Here is an 18,725-nt window from a genome sequence, read left to right as displayed (position 1 = left end):
TGACAGATTACTCTCTATTTGTCTCAGGAAATTTCTGGCAACTTCTGAATCATCCACTTTCTGTCAGAAGGATTATTAGATTGGGTGGACTACGGTGTGATCTTATCTATTTATAAGGGTGTGCTTGCATTCTTAGCACTTCTGGTCTCAAAAAATGATTTCTTACAGATAGCTCAAATTTGTATGTATAGTTAAAAACAAAATATTAACATAATTAAATAAAAGAATGTTGAAAATATTTGTGAATCCTTTGTAGAAGAGAATATAAAGAGTAATAAAAGATATAAAGACATACTATTTATACAAAGTTATTTTTTATCATCTAAAAGTTGCCTTGAAGGGCAGTGCACATGCCTTGTCAGTAGATTTTCCACAGTTAACAGGGGAAACTAAATATACTGCCTAGCTCTGAGATACTTTTCCAAAGGAAAAAGCACCTACCTAAGGAAGGTGCTGAAGGTATTTCTAGACCACAATTTAGAACTTCAATCAAATAATAATGTAACTTGCAAGAATGATTTCAACTACATTAGGAGTGTAAAACAGATACAGAAATGTGTTAATCTTTGCAGTAAAGCATTGTAAGATGCCAGGTCCTGCACTTTGGCCACAACAACCCCAGGCAATGAATGCTACAGGCTTGGGGCAGAGTGGCTGGAAGACTGTGTAGAGAAAATGGACCTGGGGGTACTGATTGATGCTAGACTGAACATGAGCCAGCAGAGTGCCCAGGTGGCCAAGAAGTCCAATGGCATCCTGGCTTGTATCAGAAATAGTGTTGCCAGCAGGAACAGGGATGTAATTGTCCCCCTGTACTCAGCACTGGTGAGGCCGCACCTCGAGTACTGTGTACAGTTTTGGGCCCCTCACTGTAAGAAAGACATTGAGGCCCTGGAGCATGTTCAGAGAAGGGCAACAAAGCTGATGAGGGGTCTGGAGCACAGGCCTTATGAGGAGTGGCTGAAGGAGCTGGGATTGTTCAGTCTGGAGAAGCGGAGGCTCAGGGGAGACCTTATTGCTCTCTATAACTACCTGAAGGGAGGTCGTAGTCAGCTGGAGGTCGTCCTCTTCTCTTGTGTAACTAGTGATAGGACTAGAGGGAATGACTTCAAGCTGTGCCAGGGAAGGTTCAGGCTGGACATTAGGAAATACTTCTCTGAAAGAGTGGTCAGGCACTGGAATGGGCTGCCCAGGGAGGTGGTGGAGTCACTGACCGTGCAGGTGTTCAAGGAACGTTTGGACGTTGTGTTGAGGGACATGGTTTAGTGAGAACTATTGGTGATGGGTGAATGGATGGACTGGGTGATCCTGTGCATTTTTTCCAACCTTGATGATTCTATGATTCTATGATTCTAAGAGGTACTTTGCAGGTAGAGTAACAGTAGAGTTACTTCTGGCATTCCTGTATGTTCCCACTGAATTACAGTGTTCAGCCACATGACCACTTCAATGTGGATAAGTAACTGAGCAGTCTCACAAGTACTGAATACTTTGAATTTTCACAGTGGTTTAGCAAAATATTATTCATAATGGATGTTTCTGTAATTGTAATACACTACTGGAACTTAGTGTGTTAAACGGCCTTCATGCTGATTCTGGGCTTAGGGCTGACATAATGAAAAACTGACTTGTTGAAGATTTTTTTGTGATTTTATGAGATTGCAGCAGGTTTAATATGGAGCCCAGATGTCAGTGAGAGTGAGCTGTGCCTTTGCATGGCTAGTTGTTGCCTGTCCTCCCATGCTCTAGTTTCTCTGATTAAGAGAGCTAAAGAAGGGAAACAGGACTTTGGGTCTAAAAGAGGAAGGGACATATACACTGACACCCTTGCAAAAGCGTATCTCCAAAAAATGCCAAAATCAGACCTGGTCACTGTCAAACTTCCAAGCTCTGATGGTCCAATTACTGTCCTGCTTGGGGTATTTTGAGAATACCTGAAAACTGATGGTCAAAGCGTAGCTAAATTGAAAATCCAGCTTTGTACTTGTGTAAGAAATACTATCTTTATTGGTAAGAAGCATGTCTGAAATGGAACATATTTTGAAAAAAATAAGTCTGTCAAACCTAAAAACTTCCTCTGTAACCCAAAACCCTTTTACCAGTCTGAAAGTGAAAGTGCTGCCATAAGCTTTAAAAAACTTGTCCACCAATTTCATAAATATCAGCTCAGAAATCTAAAGGTTATAGGTCTGATGTGATACAAACTGAAATTAAGAGTGTGGTACCTTGGCTTTTGTACTCTTGTTCTTAGTTCTGCCATTGTCAAATGAAAGCTGCTGCAGTAGTAATTAGCACTAATGCTAATATTCAGGATGGTAGATAAGAGGATTAAGAATAAAAGACATTTTAAATGAAGGGTATGCTCATTCTATTTTTGGGTATTAAAGACTTTTTCATTTTGACTGACTGAACGTACGCATCACTGGGAGACAGACAAAAGTCATAACAAAAAATGTCCATGAGTATGATATATTGCAGAATCACAGAATCGTAGGGGTTGGAAGGGACCTCTGGAAATCATCTAGTCCAGCCCCTTGCTAAAGCAGGCTCCCAAGAAAGTAGCTTACACTGCTTCAACCCAGGTGGGTTTTGAGTATCACCAGAGAAGACTTCACAACCTCTCTGGGCAGCCTGTACCAGTGCTCTGTCACCCTCACAGTAAAGGAGTTTGTCCTGATGTTTGTATGAAACTTCCTGTGTTCCAGTTTGTGCCCATTGTTCTGTAGCTGGGTACCACTGAAGAGCCTTGCCCCATCCACTTGACTCCTGCACATTAAGTATTTATAAGCACTAGCCCCTTCTCAGTCTTCTCCAGGCTGGACAGTCCCAGAAACATTGGACATTTAACATTAGAACCCAAAGTAGATTCCATTCTTTCAGTTTCAAACTGAAAATCTAATGTAATTTCCATCTTCTGCTCTCTGTCATAATACTGTATATTCTATGGTCAACCAACCATTGATTTAAAACTGAGTTTTGCACTATTATCTGTTCTATCTATCTTAAGTCAAATGCATTCATAAGCAGTGCCAATAAAAATAACATAGTGGACCACATATGTTGACATAATCAGTATGTCCTAAAAATGATGAAAAAATCTGTACAGTTCCTAAGGAAAATATCTATAGTATGAGGACCAGACATTTCAAAGAAAGAACAATGCTCTGTTAAAGACAAATTAGAATTTATGTCAATTGTAACCTGGATAAAAAAGAAGTTTATCTGGGCCTTGAAATTCATCAGCTAAGCCTTCGATCTCAGCACAAGAGCTTGCTATGGACTTCCCAACCTCAGTGATAGCATGCCGGGCAAGTGAATGAAGACAAAACATTATAATGATGGGATTTCCTCTCATACAGCCTCAGCAAATGTCATATCTGGGCATAATGCAGAGACTAAATTTTTAAACAACGTAACTTTTGCTGCAGTGGTGTTTGGAAAAGCTATGATGAAAGCAGTTCTTTTATCTTGCCTGAGATATATTCAAATTGATACTGTTGAAAATACTGATAATAAGGCACTGCATTTCAGCTTCCTGTATGTACAAAAAGCACACCATAGAAATAATTTCAATTGTGTTCAATTTAAAAAAGCCAACGAATTAATAAAAAAAAAAAAAATAAAGCTTACTGAAAGAGAAAACAGACGTTATGCTTATTGGTAGTCAAAGAGCCATATGTGTAGGAGCTTAGGAAAAAGGAATGGAGCACAAAAGAGAAAACACCTTTCCAACATTACACAAAACCCCATAGTGCCCTCCCTTTTGAATGCTGCCTGCTGTTCCTGTCCTAGCCTCTCAAAAACTACATGGGGGAACTAAAGAAGGGCAATTAAAGCTTGGAACTGCTTAAATTGATTTGGAGCTTTCAGCCTGGAAAAGGGACAATGAAGGGGGATATGGCAGATACGTATAAAATCAGAAGAAACCTGGGAAAGTGCCTAGAAAACAAATGAATGGATGCCTGGCTTCTCACTGCATGTGAACAAGAGGATGCCCAATGAAATTAACAGATTTAAAATGAGCAAAAGAAATGTGTGTTGTTTTTTTTTTTCTTTCTTTCCCACAGTATAATAAAATAGTGACATTCAGTGCCAGATGCAGCCAGGATCACAGAAACAGTGAAAAAGCAACAATACAAAGACAAAAAAGAAAGGATTGTGCAAGTCTATTAAATGTAAAGGTAGAAACTCAGAGTCAAGTGTTCCATACAATAGAGGTTGCTGGAGTGGAGATGTATCTCTGCATGCCCTCCCTGTTCTTATATTATTGTCTTTAACATTTACGAAGGGTCTGTAGGAGAGAAGGGCGCAGGGTACGGTTCCCTTTGGTTTGGCTCAGCACTGCTGCCCTCTTCCTCAGGGGTCTCCTGGCTGCACTCAGAAAATATGTGCATGCTCCCTGCCACCCCAGCACGAAGTCAGGAGGTCAGCTAAAGCCAGCAGCACCAAAGCTAAGCTCTTTGCATGAGACCTGGCTAAAAGCCTTCATGCAGACAGGCAGTGCAGAGCAAGTATTTAATTGCAGAAATGTCACCACTGCTTAATCTATCTCGCTGCTGTGCCTGCTTGTCTCAGTGCTCCTATTTCCAAGTGCAGCTGAACACTGGAGATGGTCTAACCTAACCTGCCTGACTTTGCTGCTGAAACGGCCTGGAAGCCACAGTTACAGCTCCCGAGTATTCCGTGCCACTCCTAAGCTGTATGAAAAGGTCTCCCTGATTCTGCAAAGAGTCAGATAAAATTACTGGGGAGGTTCGCCCTGGTAACAGAGAACAGATCAGGAAATAAAGAGGGGTACAAAAGGCAGGAAATGAAGAGCTGTATTTTTCTTAACCTGAGCTCGCCTATCTCAGGAAGTAGTAAAACTTCTATCGATGAAGTGTTTGATGATGGAGCAATAGATCTGAACTTGCTTCCTCAGAAATGGTAAGCCCTCTGGGAAGGAAAAAATGTTTTTTTTTGGTGGGAGTGTAGAAGCAGAAGTGTCATCACACTTAAGTGATAACACAGCTCAGATGTAGTGATGTTCCCGATGCTGATGTGAAAAGACCAAAAACGTGGCACAGGGTGGGACATTCCACTTTCATTCCTCCTGCAGGGAGTGAAAGAAGGGAAGTGAGGGAAAGGAGGGCTTTTTGCCAGGTCTGCATCTCTGTCTTCACAGAGTCATAGAATCATTTGAGTTGGAAGGGACTTTTAAAGGTCAGTGTAGTCCAAGTCCCCTGCAATGATCAGGGACATCTACAGCTAGATCAGGTGCTCGGAGCCCCAGCCAGCCTGAAGTTCCTGGTCCAGCCTGAAACCACCAGGTTTTGTAGGAATGGCAATATTTCAAAAGATCCCAGAGCTTCACTGGTCTCATTAAACAAACTAAAAATTCTAGTCTAAAAAATGTATTACAAGATGTTAAAGACGCTGCTGAGGAACTAGGAGATGACAGCAAGAATGAATAATCACACAAAATAAGAGATGTGCCAGAGCCAAAAGCTTTTAATATGAATATTTCCAACTCAGATCTGGGACTCAAACTCTGAGCCCAGAAGGAGAAACACGTTTCTTTTCACGCTTATTTTCAGAGTGGGCTGAAAAAATATCCAGCAACAAATACACCCCAACTTCTGCTTACTCAGCCCTCTCATTTAGATCAATTTGCCTGTACTGTTTATGTAGCTTCCAGTTGCTGAAGTATCAGTCAAAATTGTGTGAATCAGCCACAACAAAATGTAAAAGACAAATCTTGTTTTTCAGTTATCAGAACAGTAACTGCAAATGCTAAATCTCCTCATATTTCTTACGTGGTCACTGACTATTGATATTAAATTAAGAGGAAAGTAACATGAAGTCTAATTATTGATGAGATATAAGGTGTACATTTGATATTTGATCACACACTGATCACAAATACACATTAAAAACAAGTCATTGAAGTGGTTCACAGAGTTCGCGTAAGCAAAATTGGCTAAACTTCTAATGAAAGTAATAAATGAGAATGTTCCATTATTTGTTTCAAAGGTGATAGCTGCATTTGTTAATTACTAGAGGCCCAATGCATACATCAAGAGGCAGCTTTCAAATTATTATTTTCATAGGTCGCTCTAAAAGTTATTTCTATGGAAATGACAACAGCTACAAAGAGTACAATAAGTCTGCTAAATAGAGCAAATTCTCAGCTACAAAGCACTATTATTCATCGCAGTCACCGCCATTAGCTATGCATTTTCACCAGCAATGAACAAGATCCTGTATGCTGCTCTCATAAAATCTGCATCAGTGGAGGATACCCACTGCTACTGTCACCACTGCTGAAACACACCACCCACAGCCTCACTGTGCTCACATCCACTGGTTAGTCTCCACAATTGTTCAGCAAGTGTCAGTGTGTGTCATTCTTTCTGCATGGAGGAATTCAGTGACACACTTCTGCTTCATATGTACTTCCACATCAGATGCTATTCTGTCAGATTGCCCCTCTGCTGCCATCTGTAACATGGCAACAAAATGTAAGCAAATGTTGGCGGGAAGGTTCAACCCCTACTGCTGTACCACCAACATCCACCTCTGATGTCATGGTGCAACATAACAGAATAGGAGGCATTACTCTGGGAGCAGCCCTCGCATAATAAAGATGCCCTAACATCATCTGAGTGATAGTAAAAAGCTAACAAAAATTAGATTTTTTAAAAATATGAGCAGTGCAACATAACAATGAACGGAGATCTAAAAACTGTATCTGCATCTGTAGTGGCCCATAGTATGTAAGCCCTGGGACAACAGGATTCAGTCTTCTCCAGACTGCAGTCCGGGCACTGAGCATTCTTTGGATGCAATTTTAAGTGCATGTTTTTGGAAAGCTCCAGAAGACAGCAGAAATGAAAGTCTGTGATTTTAGTATTACTTAGGGCAGGCCCAACACACTGGCAGCATAACCAGCAGGGCAAGATCGTAAGTGGCTTGTGGTCTCATAAACTTTGCGGTAAATGTTCAATATAAACCAGGTGAATGAGTTTCAGACACCTTCTTTGTAGGGTATGACATTTGTGTACAACAGATCTTGAATATTCCTTAAATGCAGGCTTCATGGACCTTATGAACTCTGTGTAGGCCTCCAGGGGTCAACCATGGGGCATTACCATGCTCTCACTTCACTGCTCTGTCAGATCCACACACCGCTTTACCATGAAAGTAGGCAGGATTAATTTGGTTTTGTAACATACTTGTGGTTCAATCAATCAGCATATTCACATGATATTATTTTATTCTAGCTTTTCTAGTCACCTATGCATAGCATTTAGACCATTCTTTACTATGCCATAAAACATGCTCTGCAGTGCAAATGTAAAATAATTTAAAACTGTTGAAGCTTTCTCTTGAAATTTGTGCAACCACCTTATAAGATTCCCAAGAAGGAAAACAGTACATAGACACTGTTAAAATATAACTAATGATGTATTTTAACAAAATTCAAGACAATTACCACCTCCTTAAGGAAGCCTTACAAACTTCTTTTCACCCACTCACCCTGAGTGAGTAATTTATTTTGACGGCTGACTAGACTATAATTAGGGCTTTTTTAATCACTGCTGTAAGGTTGGGTGAGTGGATTTTGTTCTTGGGTTCATGCATTTTCATGATGGTTTTGCAGTGCTGTTTGATGGATCAAAGTTGCATAACTCCTGGTGTTGATGCTAAAGTGGGATTCAAAAATAAAGCCTTCTGAACTCTTTTCATTTTAGATTCTCATTTATATTATTTGTGCTGAAGATGATTGTGACATTAAGATGGTAAAGAGGTCAGAAAAAGTAGACCTCTCAAGATTTAAGAACACAAGAATTATTATTAAATGTAGACTTCTGATTACATTTTTGAACACATCATCTCTAAACTTCTACGGTGTTCTTGCTTTACAGTTAAACTTTGCAGCTAACCTTCAGTTTCTTTATGTTCAGCCAGCAACTGAAGATCCTGGAAAAGTCTTTCCCTACTGTTTCTAACTAAGCCTTTAAACCCAGGTTGTTTAGTCCTCTGGCCCTTGCTGTTACATGAACATCTGAATTAAAAATTCAAAGTAAAATCTATTTACTTTTGGCGTAGTGTCAGAATTAGTTATACATGATACACAGAAATAATCCCCTATTTGTTGGATATATAGATCCCCAGGGCCACTTTTTAAAGAATCTGTTTTTCATCCTTGCTATTTTCTTACTGTTTCGGGCTTTTGCTAGGGCCAAAGCTACTCAAAAGGAATAGCGGGCATGGTGTTAATGGAATGATGTTAATGGAATGACAGCTGCACTAGATGATCTTAGAGGTCTTTTGCAACCACAGTTATTCTATGGCTTCAAGATCTTCCAGAAATCTCAAGGTTCTGCTAGAACAGACAGGGCAGTGTTAAGAAAATGCTGTGCTTACATCACCAACGCATTCCCTATGAACGCTTGAACATCTTCTGGCAAGGGCTCACCAGCTGTTTCCCAGAGACAGGGAGGTTTTGGATGACTTGTGTTGCTGCAACTCTTCTCCAGGCAGAGTTCTCATTTAGGTTGTTCTCTGCAGCTTCTGCTAACAGACATTAGGCAGATATGCTAACTTCTGTGTCAACTAATGACATTTTAATAACTGGCTTCAGGATTGTCTATTCATCTACATTAAAATTAAATCACTAATTATAGCTGCGGATTTTTGCCCAAGAGTGTTCTGGCCGCCAGTGAATGCAAGAGCAGAGGAAGTTTCTAAATTCACAAATATAGGAGCAGAGATAGCCAGGCTGTCAAACTTTCCAACATCACAGATCAGCTCCTCATCTTCTCTTGCTCCAGGACCTCAGCTGTTCCCAGTAAGAACAATTTTTTTCCAGACAGACTGGGAAAAGTCTGTTGAAGTAAGAATATGTGAGATTGTTTCTGTTTCTTAATTAGTGGTTTTTTTTTTTCCATGAAAAATATTAGTAGCAAATCCATTCTTATGAAACTGATGGAGTATATTGTATCTGCATAGGAGGTGGTCTGAATCAAATATGATTTTCAGAAATTTTGAAGACATCCAAATTAAGACATACAAAGTTAATATGCATTTAAAAATATGTTTTCCTTGGGGAAGTCACTTTGTGCTTCACTCTTTTTAGGAGATTTCAGACTCCTAACTTTTCTCTGTCTTTGCTTCCATAGTTCTCCCATTTTATATTGCTTCTTTTTCTTTTCGCCATTTTTTTTTTCTTAAAAATGTACTAGAGTGGTTTTATCCTATAAATATTCAGCATTCCTCATTTGTTACTGAATCTTTTAGCTATTAGCAGTCCCATCCATGAATTTAGGCACATACGGTTACGTCTAAAAGTACAAGAATCAAGCAGAAAGAACAGTTTCACCTTTAAAAAATAGGATACTGCTTGAAGTGTTTTCATCACTCCTTTAATTTCTTCCAAGTCCAGATCAGGTGAATAAAAATAACTCTCTTGAACACAAAATCTTTTGCAGTTGGGAAATAACTGTTCTCCCATGAGACCTCAGAATCCCATGGATTGAAGGTGGAAATACATTTCAGATAAAGCAGCAATAAACTATCCTGTGTTAAATTCAGGTGGAGGTGGCTATGGGAAAGGAAGAGGCTTGCTCCACAAAGATTAAGGTCTTGACCTTCTTTCTCCCAAATATTCTTCAAGTTTGTATTTCCCTCTGAGCAGCAGAATAAATCAATTTTAAATAATGGCCTAGAAGGGAGATGATTGTTTATCAGATGCTGTGCACACGGCACATCATCATACATCTCCCAGCTGCCAGGAAATATAAAGAGACCTTTAGCTCCCAAGTTTTGATTTTACACTGAGCATAACAGAAGTGAAAGATCTAAATAACATTTCTTAAAAGGCTACTGTAACTTATTTAAGGAACTTTATGAACATGAATCACAGAGGTATGAATGCAGGACACTGGAACGAGACTGTGCAGCAATTCAGCTTAATAAATATATTAGTAACTATTTTACTGTATTATATACATTTTAAAGCAATTCTGTCATCTGACCTCACCTTCTAAAGAATGACACTACAGTTAATCTGAAACCTCCACTTTCTCATAAAAGAATCAGAGAGGCACTCTAGGCTGTTTATTTTGTCTGACATTTTCTTCAAACTTTTTTTTTTTCAAGAAAGAATATATCCCTGTAATTCTTGTATTCATTCATTCAAGCTGCTACAGGAAAACCCTATCTCATCAGTTGGAGACGTACACAGGAAATCTTTGTCTTCTTTGCCTAAGAAAGCATCTTCAGATTGTCCTATATAGACCTCTTGCACACACAGATTAGAAGCAAGTAAATCAATATTAGGGTTTGATGAGAAAGACATTTCCTGGTGTCATTTCATCACATTGTTGCAGAAGAACTGTGCAGGGAAGGAATTAATCTTGGATTGTTGGAGTGAGTCCAGAGGAGGGCTATGAGGATGCTCAGAGGGCTGGAGCACCTGTCCTATGAAGGAAGTTTGAGGGAGCTGGGCTTGTTCAGAAGGCTCTGGGGAGACCACATTGTAGCCTTCCAGTAGCAAAAGGAGGCCGAAAGAAAAACTGGATGGGGACTTTTTATCAGGGAGTGTAGTAATAGGACAAAAGGTAACAGCTTTAAATTAAGGAGGGGAGATTTAGATTACATATGAAAGAAACTGTCGCTTATGACAGTCATAAGGCATTGGTTGCCCAGAGAAGCTGTGGAATCCCCACCCATTGAAGTGTTCAAGGTTGGGTTCAGGTTGGGTGGGGCTCTGGGCAACCTGATCTAGAAAAAGGTGTCTTTACCCCTGGCAGAGCAGCTGGAACTAGATGGTCTTTAAAGATCCCTTCCAACCCCAACCATTCTATGATTCTATGATTTTCTAATGAATGAAGATGCCCCACATGAGTCTTCTCATTCCTAAACTATATAATTGGGCCATTTCTAGTTTTTTTTTCCTTAAATACCTGAAATTATTTGTTTCACAATGTTGTTCTTTCCAACGGATGGAGGGTCACTTTCAGTCAGGTATGACACACTGGGGAGTGCAATGTGAGATCCTAAATAACCCCTTGTTGCTTCAGCTGCTACAAGACCACCAGGAAAGTAGCCTTGAGATTATCAAGAAAGGACCATTGCCACAAGAGTATGTGCTCTTTGTCATGTGTCAAATTCATTTTACACATTATCTGGGCATGAATAAGATTGCTGTGGAAATGTGTAGTATCTAGGTGCTTCCCACTCATTTCTCAGCCATGACAGTATTTAGGCACAAGTAGACACAATGGTCCCAAGGCCAAAGGTCTCTTCACACAAAGAACTGGAGAAATGCAGAAATTGTCAGTGCAGACTAAATTAAGTGTTACAGGAGTTGGTGTTCCAAATTTTGTGCTTAATTTATGCTAGAAATCTACAAAGCAAATAGATTTTTCCCTAGCGAGAGCTGATAAGCAGTGGAAACAAGAGATGTTAAAACACTACCACATCGTTCACATTGTCTCTCTGAGATAACATCTAACAATTGCCTGAAGGCAGTTAGACAAATAGTTAAAAATAGAGTAAACGAACTGTTATTCACCAGGTTGACTGCTTAAAAATTTCAACTGAAGGAAAAAAAAAAAAAAAAGCAACCGCTGAAAAATCTGGCCTACATCTTTTTTTTTTTCTCTGTCAAGGACAGCCAAATGCTTTTGATGTGTGGTCTGCACAGTCATTACAGATTGAAGCCAACATGCACAACTGTCCAAGTGTTTCTTATCTCTCTCCTTCCCATTGACACACTGTGTTGCCCTAGGCTACTTTTTGTTGGCTGTCCTTGTTTTGCTTGGCTGTTTCATTTCTGATCCGAAAATCCTGTTCTGGGGTAAAAGATTTTTCCACTTTGTCATGGATACCTCTTGACTCTGCCCTGTGAGCCAGTGAAGCAACAAAGGGAATTAAATGCAAAAACATCTGTCTCTGTCTGTCTTTAGCTTTTGAACACTGCAACTGATAAAAATTCCCTGGTGCTGGTCAGGTCCTACAGAAAAGCCAAAGGGTTATTCTTGAAAATAAAAACCACATCAGTTAGGTATATGTAAATTCTTTACTTAAAATATGCATCTGTGAGAGAAGCACTTTAAGATTTCTTACATATACTGATGCAATTACAGACATCCCTGCTGTGAAAAAAAAACATAATCTCAAATTCTAAGTATACCAATTAGATGATTGTTTCATTTATAGCCAAACCTATGTGGAAGATCTGTATTGCCTAGGACCTTTATATTTTCACAAGACTGCTCCCTTACAGATATCAAAGATCCAATTCTCTCCACATGAGCATAACTCAAATACTTCCAGTGACGTTAATGGATTTACAGTGTTATGAAAGAGATGCAAAGTTCAAGTGTTAAGAAGTGCAGTTCTGTGAAACAAAGGGTTTTTTTTTTTTTTTTGGTGATACTTTAGTGATTACTTATGACAGAATTCACCATATTTACTCTTGTAAATGGCAAATAATTTCTGTTTAATTTTCGTTCTGGAAAGAAAATGGCTCGGGAAGAGTCACAAAGTAATAACAATCTTGAACACTTACACAACATTTCACATTTCAAACTGCTTCGGAAATATAAACCAATTAAGCTGTCTTTATGATTTATGCTAAGGGAGACAAGGAATATATAAACAAAGTCAAACTGAGATGCAGGGCTCCAGACTACAGCTCTGTGAATTACAAATCACAGAAGCAGCTTAGGGACGTAGAGCACAGGGGACTGGGCTAATGCTAGGAAGTGGAAAATAAAACCAAACCATGTGGCAATCTGTGTAATAGCTAGTATGTTATTATCTACTTAGTGGTGTATGGTCACTTCTTTCCATATGCAACAGAGAACATTTAAGTACACTACTTGGCTAAATAAGCATTATCAGATGTGTCTTTCATCACTACAAACATCTATCGCTCATTAGCTCATTAATGACTTTCTGGAGATATCTGATTTACAATGCAATCACCCCTAGTAGTTCCATCTAAATTGATAACCAAAGGGCAATTAAAATCAGTGCCCATACCAGACCATTAGGTGATTTAAGGAGGAATAGCTGTGCTACTGGTTCCTTTTAAAAGTACATTGTTAACATTAGGAGCATAAATGTTAATTAGAGTAATGACTTTATTCAGCAATTTCTTTTCTACAAGGCCATTTGGATCAGAATCCAGCTCCTCTGTTTGAAAGGGCAAGTTCTTTTTAATTAGGACAGCTACTCCATTGGCACCAGTAATAAATGAGGAAAGAGATAAAGGTCTAACCCACTAGGATTTTTCCTTTTTTTTTTTTTTTGTTTCTGTGTAGCATTCACTATTATTGAAAAATCAGTTGTACTCAGAAAAAAAAACTGTGAAGTTTTCATTCTTTTAATGTACAACTTTTACAAACATTTATAATTATTTTTTTTACAGCCCAGATATTCTCATATGGTCATTTTAGAGATACATTCTCCTCCTTGCATGCTTGAGTGGGCAGAGCAGTAGCTCCAGGTCATTGCTATTCCACTGGATGATCCCCCTAAGGCAGGGGTCTGTGCCAGAGTGAGACTAGTTAAGAAAAAGCTTCAAAGACTATTTAATTTCAAGCCTGGTCTGCTTTTGTGCATCTCTCACCCTTCAATCATGCTCTGACCCTGTCTACGCACAAGCATGCAACTGAGGACAGGCTGCTCTTGGCAACAGTAATGCCCAGTGCCTTGCCCAGTGCTGACCTGAGCTTCAAAGGAAGTCCTGATTTGAACATGGAAAAATCCGCACAGGAATGAAGAGATGTGGCAAAAAAATGTGGGGTGGGGAAAGAGAAGAAGAGAACGCATCTCTGCCCTCAAAGGACAAGAAGCCTTTTTCCACATCATTCTTGCCTGGACTGGAGCAGCCTTACACACTGTCTAAAGACCATTGCCACCTTTCCCTCTAGAGTCAGGATGCATTATTACAGAGCAGTTTGGCTTCTCACCAATTCAGTGCCTCTCAGTATTTCTTAACTCTGCCCTTTTAGGTGCTGATCAGCTGTATGCTCTGGGCATATGCAGTTACAGCTATTAGTGCCAGAGAATAGGCTTGAGTCATTGCTGTCATAAAGGTGTCAAACAAGTAGTGGTGGTAAAAGAAGGGATGAACCCATCAGTGCATAACAGTTGCCTATAAAGGTACCATTTTTAATATGTACCAGTGATGCCGGAATGAAAGACAAAGAATGGGCTATTATTCATGATGGAGGACACTGAAGAGACTGCAGTTACTTCATTTGCCAGAGCAGAAAGATGCAAAGGGAGATCTCTGAAAGGCTCTGAAGCACCGTGTTGCTACGGAGAGAGGACCCATGGGTCACAACTCTGACTCTGAAAGAGTTAAGGATAAGGACTAGATATGACTGGAGCTAGACACGGAGTCAGTCAGCTGACTGATGGGAATCAAGTCCTTCTGGACTCAGGGACCCAGAAGAATCACTCATTCCAACCCCTCACTCCATATAGGAACGCTCAAAAATCAGACCGTGTGTCTGAGAGCACTGTCCAAACTCTTGTTGAACTCCGGCAGCTCGGGGCTGTGCCCACCGCCCTCTGGTGCGGACCCTTTCCCTAACCCCTTTTCCCGCCCCTCCCCTGACACAGCTCCATGCCGTTCCCTCGGGCCCTGTCGCTGTCACACAGAGCAGAGCTCAGCGCTGCCCCTCCGCTCCCTGTGAGGAGCTGCAGCCGCCATGAGGCCTCCCCTCAGCTCTTCTGCTCTGGGCTGAGCAAACCCGGGGACCTCAGCCGCTCCTCTTTTGCTCCTCTAGTGCTGGTCTGCAAGCTTGTGGCCAAATTATGTGCACAAAAGCACAATGTGTAGACCTCCAGAGAAAATAGAAGGGCCAGTGGGAATATGCAGATATGTATTTAATATATTGAATCCTATAAGTGGCAACAGAGATTAGTGTTTATAACAACAATGTAGTCTTTCTTCTTGCTTATGACCAGCTATCACTTGGTCTGTTTGACTTGTTTGTGCTAAACACAATAATGACAGCCCAAAATAGTAGAAATAAATTATGTGTACAAAGTGGGCCAAATCCTGCTCAGTTCTGCTCTGTGATGCTATTGAGGACAGTTGTTGCAGCTGAACTTGAACCAATATGTCTAAATTGCAAACCTTACTGCATTACAGACTTGATGCGTTGAAGCTACAAAGGTCAGCATGACAACACGGTGATGCAGACAATAAACCTGAGAAGGCACTTTATACTTTCCAGCCAAAATGTATAGTAAGTGAGAGGAATATGTAGCTATTACTATAAAATAATTCAATGGTGTAAGCCTTGCATTATGTGGTTCACAGTGTCAGAAAATCAAAGGTAACAAAGGCACGGAGAATGTATAGGAATGAGAACCTCAGAAGAAAGGCAAGATGGTGATTACTGAGCAGGCTGCAAGGAAAAACTTACAGAGCTACTGTCTGTTCTGATTTTTAAGCCATGTGTCCCACATTAAAAGTGCCGTTCAGAATGATCCGAAAAGTTGCTGCTGTGTGCCATTAAAGTGCTATGTTAGCAGCTACTTCACTACTAGCTTCCTACTACAAAGCTTTTGTATTTTCTTTGGAAACGCTGAATTTCTATGCACATTTTCTGTCCAGGAGAACTAAATTTACAGCTTTTACAGATGGCATTGACACTATATTCACTAACCTTGCTCAGCAAGACCTATTTCTGTGTAAAGTTCCCAAAATAGCTTTTGGACTGCAGCAGTGTTGCAGGTTTGGAACAAAAAACCTGAGGCTGGTGGAAGTTGTACCTGACCCCCATTTCTCATCATTACCCTGTTATTGGAGCATCATTCTTATTGATAGTTCATGCGAGTGCTTCTAGCTGATTTTGTCTGAAGCAGACTGTAGGGCTGTCAAGTATAAACTACTCTGCTGGCAGATAAATAAGAACTATGAGAAGGAGAGGGGTAGGAGAAGGCAACTGAGCTGCCAAGGTGTACAGATCCTCCACCAGTGCATCTGCTTTCAGGGAGAATGCCTGTCAATGCCTCAACAAAGCAGTGAAATCCATCTGTCATACTGACATAAGTAATTTAACTCAAACACTGCAAAATAAAAGATGCAAGTGTCTTTTAACCCATTAGGTCTTTTTTGGCTTTACCATTACCTTTACATACAAATCTTTCATATTCTATCTCTAAGCCTCCTTTAAGTTTCTAGCAAAGTTTCAGATAAAACTCAGTCAGTGACTTTACTTGAAGAAATTGAAGTGTGGATTTACATGAGTATAGATATTTCTTTTACCCATATTTTATGACATATTTTATAAATTGCCATGCTGATTAATCATCGGACTGTACATTTTAAGATAAATGAAGGACTAATTTCTTTTAAGTTCTTTTTAAAAATATTTATCTTCTATTTTGACTTTTGGCTAGGAAATGCCTTCAGGGAAGACTTTTAGTGAAATCTAACTTATTTGCTACCTATGTATATGTCAGTCACTGAGAACATCAAATAGCAGGTTATACACACTAATAGCCACTTGTCATTTTCATCTCCCCCCCCCCCCCCCCCCCTTTTTTTTTTAACCTCTCCAGACATAACTTACATTAGATGATATCTTACACTAACATGCAGAACTATTTTTAAAGAGGAATGCTACGAGGAAAAGAGAGATGTTACGAGGAAATTTTTACTCAGAGGGCACTGAGGCAGTGGCACAGCTGTGGATGCCCCATCCCTGGAGATGTTCAAAGATACTGGATGGGAAGCCTAGCCTAGTGGAAGGTGCCCACAGCTGGGGATTTGGAACTGGATGATCTTCAAGGTACCTTGCAACCCAAGACATTGTACGATTCTGTATCTTTTCCTCCTAATAATTCTTCTTTCTAACTCAATCAGATTACAGCTTCTAAGCTGTTTTATTACTAAAAGATAATAATTGAGTAAATCTTCTATCAATACCCATAAACCTAATTATTCTTCTATCTCTTATAGCATTTTCTAATACTTTCAAACTCCCTCATAAGCATTTGCCAACTCAGTCTCAGAACATCGCTCTGAATTAAGAACTGTAGCAAATGTGCTATAAAATACATTTGAGATTAAAAATAATATTGTTCAAGATTTTTGCCCACTCATGCTTTGAAACTCACAATTATTTCCTATACACAGAACGAACCCTTATTTTTAAAACATTGATGCTTATTTAAACTGACTGCAAGGGAAGCAATTTCTGGCCAATGAAGCTCTTTACAGAGTGGAGCGGAGAAAACCAGAGGGAGCTTTTTGCTGGATGAAGAGGCCAATGCGTTGCACAGTGACAATCTATCAGAATCCTCTGGCACTGCTATTGTGGTGGAGAGGTGCCACACTGATAATTCTATTTGGCATTATAAAAGCAGACAGTGCTCCAGTGTTCTTTGGGACATAGGATGCAGATTTTAATTGGACTTTTTACATTTATAGAATAAACAGACGGTGTGTCCTTCTGAGACAGTCTTGTTATGGAGTTGCTAAGCAGCCAAAATCTCATGTGCATGTGTCCCGTGTGCTGTGCAATACCCAAGCAGAACACCCACAACATCTCTGGGTGCGTATGTACCTGCACAGGCTCCCAGCACACAGCAGTTTCCCCACATGCTGCCTGTGTGCCATTGGACATGCCTGTGCCTCACCCTTTGCCTCCTGGGAGTAGCTCATTAACCATGCCCTCTCAACCCCCCCGTGTCACACTGGCAGCAGCATGTTGTGAATGCCAAAACTATTATATGGCCCCATCTGCTGTGAGTGCTGAGAATGCCAGAAATAGATTCACTCACGATGCCGTGCAACATAGCATCACAACTTCCGACCTGTACTTGGAAAGAAAAAGGAGTCCTATTATGGGACTGCTCCAGCTCTGACCTTGCCCAACGTGTTGGTATTTGTCACTGCTGGGGATGCACTGATGTGATGATGTACTTTCAAAGCAGGGCTCTGCAGAAGTTACTGCAGTCTGAAATAAGCTACTTCTCTTTTTCCCTCTAGAAATTATATTAGCTGCTAAGAAGGGATAGTACCCAGGTTCTCAGACTGTAAAACAACATGGTACCTTTGTGGACACATCCTCCTGTGAACTGAATTAATTGCTATTCAAATTATTGCCTGTCATTTAGGAAAGAAATCCAATCTTAACTTTAAAATTTAATACACGATAACCACATCTAATTACTTGCCTCCATTGCTAAAAACATGTGCTTTATGTCTAACTGAGCAGGTTCAAGTTACAGCTAGTGAATCTTGTATGCTGGCTGTGAGACTGAAGAACTATCTATTACTTGGTATCTATTTCTGCAAACACCATGGAAGTACTTGCAAAATGTGACAAAGTCACCCCTTCAGCTTCATTTTGCTAAGCTAGACAGATTCAGGTCTAAGTAACCCACATAAATCACGTTTCCTACTCCTATAATATTTCTCATGAACTCTCTCCTCTGATTTTTCATCTTTCTGCTTGAATTGCAGGCACAACAACTGGGCAGAGACAGCCAGGAGAGCTTAAAGCAGTTTCATACACAAAGGTTATTTATCCTCCCAAGTCCTGCTGGTTTAATCCTCTGCTCTACAATCACATTATCTGTTTGCCCTGATACCAAAGCAGGAGCTCACTCTCACTTTCAGTTAATATATTTTTCTACGCTCTTACACCTTTTAGATGTCACAAATTATAAGAAAAATAAAATGACCCATATAAGTGTGTCCC

The 18,725-nt window shown here is 40.0% G+C and overlaps 1 protein-coding gene across 15 annotated transcripts in view; it reads right to left on the bottom strand.

Annotated features, from left to right (window-relative positions):
- MAGI2 (membrane associated guanylate kinase, WW and PDZ domain containing 2) overlaps positions 1-18,725 on the bottom strand; it is a 726,830-nt gene that overhangs the window by 256,609 nt on the left and 451,496 nt on the right. The window lies entirely within an intron of this gene.

The sequence above is a fragment of the Gallus gallus genome, chromosome 1 (genome assembly GCF_016699485.2).
Source record: "Gallus gallus isolate bGalGal1 chromosome 1, bGalGal1.mat.broiler.GRCg7b, whole genome shotgun sequence".
NCBI classification, from domain to species: domain Eukaryota; kingdom Metazoa; phylum Chordata; class Aves; order Galliformes; family Phasianidae; genus Gallus; species Gallus gallus.
This window is presented reverse-complemented; position numbering and strand designations above follow the sequence as displayed.